The following is a 5,000-nucleotide window of genomic DNA, read 5'->3' as shown; positions in this document are numbered from 1 at the left end:
CTGATCACGCACCACTCTCTGCTTCTAACAGGCGCACATACAATATGTAAGCACCAGCATGGAACAACATCCAGTGCATCCTCTCCGCCACATTACACAATCCACACTATCACAACCAGACCAGGAGGTCCATGCGGAAAATAGAATATCCCACCCTTTCGACATCCACCATTGCGCAGATAAGGCACCAACACCCACACATGTCCTATACAACGGTGCACCCAACATCACAATAGTACCTCCTGTCACAGCGCACAAACAATGACATGAGTCAAAGACACAGGTCTGACACAAGCATAGAATTGGAGCGCCGCCTCTAATAAGCCAAAGGTGCATCCTGACGTGACAAATCTCATCATGTCACAAGCATTCACTTACTATAATCACTATCAACGAACCTGCCGCCCCGCCCCCCCCCCCCCCCCCCACACCTTTCCTTACAACAACGTGTAACCTAACCTAACCCATGTTGTACCTTAACCTAACCCATGTTGTACCTTAACCTAACCCATGTTGTGCCTTAACCTAACCCATGTTGTGCCTTAACCTAACCCATGTTGTCCCCTAACCTAACCCAAGTTGTCCCCTAACCTAACCCATGTTGTCCCTTAACCTAACCCATGTTGTGCCTTAACCTAACCCATGTTGTGCCTTAACCTAACCCATGTTGTCCCCTAACCTAACCCATGTTGTCCCCTAACCTAACCCATGTTGTGCCTTAACCTAACCCATGTTGTCCCCTAACCTAACCCATGTTGTGCCTTAACCTAACCCATGTTGTCCCCTAACCTAACCCATGTTGTCCCCTAACCTAACCCATGTTGTCCCCTAACCTAACCCATGTTGTGCCTTAACCTAACCCATGTTGTGCCTTAACCTAACCCATGTTGTCCCCTAACCTAACCCAAGTTGTCCCCTAACCTAACCCATGTTGTCCCCTAACCTAACCCATGTTGTGCCTTAACCTAACCCATGTTGTGCCTTAACCTAACCCATGTTGTGCCTTAACCTAACCCATGTTGTCCCCTAACCTAACCCATGTTGTCCCCTAACCTAACCCATGTTGTGCCTTAACCTAACCCATGTTGTCCCCTAACCTAACCCATGTTGTGCCTTAACCTAACCCATGTTGTCCCCTAACCTAACCCATGTTGTCCCCTAACCTAACCCATGTTGTCCCCTAACCTAACCCATGTTGTGCCTTAACCTAACCCATGTTGTGCCTTAACCTAACCCATGTTGTCCCCTAACCTAACCCATGTTGTCCCCTAACCTAACCCATGTTGTCCCCTAACCTAACCCATGTTGTCCCCTAACCTAACCCATGTTGTCCCCTAACCTAACCCATGTTGTCCCCTAACCTAACCCATGTTGTCCCCTAACCTAACCCATGTTGTCCCCTAACCTAACCCATGTTGTCCCCTAACCTAACCCATGTTGTCCCCTAACCTAACCCATGTTGTGCCCTAACCTAACCCATGTTGTGCCCTAACCTAACCCATGTTGTGCCCTAACCTAACCCATGTTGTGCCTTAACCTAACCCATGTTGTCCCCTAACCTAACCCATGTTGTCCCCTAACCTAACCCATGTTGTCCCCTAACCTAACCCATGTTGTCCCCTAACCTAACCCATGTTGTGCCTTAACCTAACCCATGTTGTCCCCTAACCTAACCCATGTTGTCCCCTAACCTAACCCATGTTGTCCCCTAACCTAACCCATGTTGTCCCCTAACCTAACCCATGTTGTCCCCTAACCTAACCCATGTTGTCCCCTAACCTAACCCATGTTGTCCCCTAACCTAACCCATGTTGTGCCCTAACCTAACCCATGTTGTCCCCTAACCTAACCCATGTTGTGCCTTAACCTAACCCATGTTGTGCCTTAACCTAACCCATGTTGTCCCCTAACCTAACCCATGTTGTCCCCTAACCTAACCCATGTTGTGCCTTAACCTAACCCATGTTGTGCCGTAACCTAACCCATGTTGTGCCTTAACCTAACCCATGTTGTGCCTTAACCTAACCCATGTTGTGCCTTAACCTAACCCATGTTGTGCCTTAACCTAACCCATGTTGTGCCTTAACCTAACCCACGTTGTCCCCTAACGTAACCCACGTTGTCCCCTAACGTAACCCACGTTGTCCCCTAACGTAACCCACGTTGTCCCCTAACGTAACCCACGTTGTCCCCTAACGTAACCCACGTTGTCCCCTAACGTAACCCACGTTGTCCCCTAACGTAACCCACGTTGTCGCCTATCGTAACCCACGTTGTCGCCTAAACCTGCTCTGTAATTGTTATACGACTCGTTCAATTAGTGTAGTGTTGCCCACCCGCAACCCTCGCAATATAGTTCGCTACTCGCACTGCCCGCTCCCCTGTGTATCGCTTCATGTTAAACACCTTGCAAGTCTTGCTGACTTTCCACATGCTCCTGCTGTACACTGTAATGTGGATGGCAGCAGGGCGTACATGCCGCCCCCCCCCCCCCACCTCTCCCCACGTCCCCACCTTGCCCCCTGCCTTCGCAAGGTGGTTGGTGACAAGTTTGCATGTTCAATGCCCTTCGCATGCGACGTACGCAGGCTACGTTGTGGTGCGGCCTGTGTCAACTGTCCGCTGATGTCGTACGCGTGAACCACAATCTGTACTGCACATTCGTCCTTATGTACTGAATGATACATCGTGGCACATGTGTGACCGTACAACGACTGCGCCCAAAAACGGCGGACCATACAGTGCAAATATTGTGCACGCAGCTACGTGTCGTCTCCCTATGAGAGCTGGATTGCAGTGTGGTACGCCATAGAGACGTGTGGGAGGAACGGACGCCGTGGATGGCGATCAGCATGAGCTGTCTGTTGATGTATTCGGACCTAGTCGTCTCTCCTCACACACCGTGATGGCATGGTGCAGCGCGTTCCATATCTGCGACATGCTACAGAAGCCGGTTGACAGTCGTTCGAGCAATGGACATCGCATACGTACGGGGGCCACCTTCCACGTATTGTCTAGGCGTGCACATTTTGTTGCGTGTATGTGGGCAGACGTAGTGTGGCGTGACACCTGACACAGGCATGCAATAATGGTTGAAGTTGCAAATGGCGATGGACGCCTACGTTTTCTGGTGAAGTTACGCAAATGAAGAAATGGTAACCCGTTGTGGTGCGGTTGTTCTCGCTAGGGGTGAATCGGTGATGGCGACGATAGGTTGAGGTACTAACCGGTTGTTCCAGCGATACCCACCATGCCGACGAAACTGAACGGCATCTGGGTGTGAAGCGATACGCGGCGGTGGCTGGGTGGGACCGTCCCCGGCCGGTGAGGGGGCGCCTCCCGGCGTGCTGGCCGCGCGGTGCGTGGGCGCACGCGCTACAGCCGGCTGGTGGGGGCGGCCAGTGGCAGGCGCGCCGGCCGACGGACGCGGCAGGCGTCGCAGCTGCGCGCCGGCGCACCCTGCGCGCGGCGCCGTGCGGCCAAAGTAGGTCCTCGCGGGCCCGGTGCGAAGCGCGGTGGACATCTGCAGTGTGCTGGTCCGATTGAGGACTGTGTGCGTTGAGGATGCGCCGCCGCCCGGCGCTCGGCGCCGCGACGCCGTCTGCTGCTCGGTCGCCCCAGCGGTTCTCGCTGGTGGTTTGTATCGCAGCTGTGCGGATGTGTTGGCGTGTGCGCTGTGCTGGGAGAGTTCGCTTCGGCACCCAAGTGGGGCTTTTGTCCTTCTGTGGCGCTGGCGTTGGAGCTGCCGGTCACCGTAGGTGGCGCGTGTTGTCTCCCGCCGGCAATGCCACGACAGCACGCTCCCGGGCCTCTGTCGGCAGCGGCAAGCTCAGTTGGGAGCACGGGTGGTCGCACCGAAAGCGTCTACTCGCCTAACTCCGGGCGATTGCGCCTCTCTCGAACCCGACCAAGTACTTGGGACGGCGCTGCGCGCCGCCGGGACCTGAGAGGGTTTCGAGGTGTATTGTGCAGGGGAGCTCAGCCTCCTCCTGTTTGCAGAATGATTGAGCGGACGCTTGCGTGTTCGCGCGGGCCCCCGGGACACACTCCCGGGCGGCCGGCTGCTCAGCTCTAGTTGACGCAGCTCCCTGGTTGATCCTGCCAGTAGTCATATGCTTGTCTCAAAGATTAAGCCATGCATGTCTCAGTACAAGCCGCATTAAGGTGAAACCGCGAATGGCTCATTAAATCAGTTATGGTTCCTTAGATCGTACCCACGTTACTTGGATAACTGTGGTAATTCTAGAGCTAATACATGCAAACAGAGTCCCGACCAGAGATGGAAGGGACGCTTTTATTAGATCAAAACCAATCGGTCGGCTCGTCCGGTCCGTTTGCCTTGGTGACTCTGAATAACTTTGGGCTGATCGCACGGTCCTCGTACCGGCGACGCATCTTTCAAATGTCTGCCTTATCAACTGTCGATGGTAGGTTCTGCGCCTACCATGGTTGTAACGGGTAACGGGGAATCAGGGTTCGATTCCGGAGAGGGAGCCTGAGAAACGGCTACCACATCCAAGGAAGGCAGCAGGCGCGCAAATTACCCACTCCCGGCACGGGGAGGTAGTGACGAAAAATAACGATACGGGACTCATCCGAGGCCCCGTAATCGGAATGAGTACACTTTAAATCCTTTAACGAGTATCTATTGGAGGGCAAGTCTGGTGCCAGCAGCCGCGGTAATTCCAGCTCCAATAGCGTATATTAAAGTTGTTGCGGTTAAAAAGCTCGTAGTTGGATTTGTGTCCCACGCTGTTGGTTCACCGCCCGTCGGTGTTTAACTGGCATGTATCGTGGGACGTCCTGCCGGTGGGGCGAGCCGAAGGCGTGCGACCGCCCCGTGCGTGCTCGTGCGTCCCGAGGCGGACCCCGTTGAAATCCTAAAAGGGTGCTCTTTATTGAGTGTCTCGGTGGGCCGGCACGTTTACTTTGAACAAATTAGAGTGCTTAAAGCAGGCAAGCCCGCCTGAATACTGTGTGCATGGAATAATGGAATAGGA

The 5,000-nt window shown here is 53.9% G+C and overlaps 1 non-coding gene across 1 annotated transcript in view; it reads left to right on the top strand.

Annotated features, from left to right (window-relative positions):
• Window positions 1-4,085: 4,085 nt before the first annotated feature.
• Window positions 4,086-5,000, top strand: part of LOC124731854 — a 1,909-nt gene continuing 994 nt past the window's right edge. Inside the window, exon 1 of the ribosomal RNA XR_007008517.1 lies at window positions 4,086-5,000. This exon is cut by the window's right edge and continues 994 nt beyond it. This is a non-coding gene — a ribosomal RNA (small subunit ribosomal RNA).

Source organism: Schistocerca piceifrons, unplaced genomic scaffold, assembly GCF_021461385.2.
Source record: "Schistocerca piceifrons isolate TAMUIC-IGC-003096 unplaced genomic scaffold, iqSchPice1.1 HiC_scaffold_1309, whole genome shotgun sequence".
NCBI classification, from domain to species: Eukaryota; Metazoa; Arthropoda; class Insecta; order Orthoptera; family Acrididae; genus Schistocerca; species Schistocerca piceifrons.
This window is presented reverse-complemented; position numbering and strand designations above follow the sequence as displayed.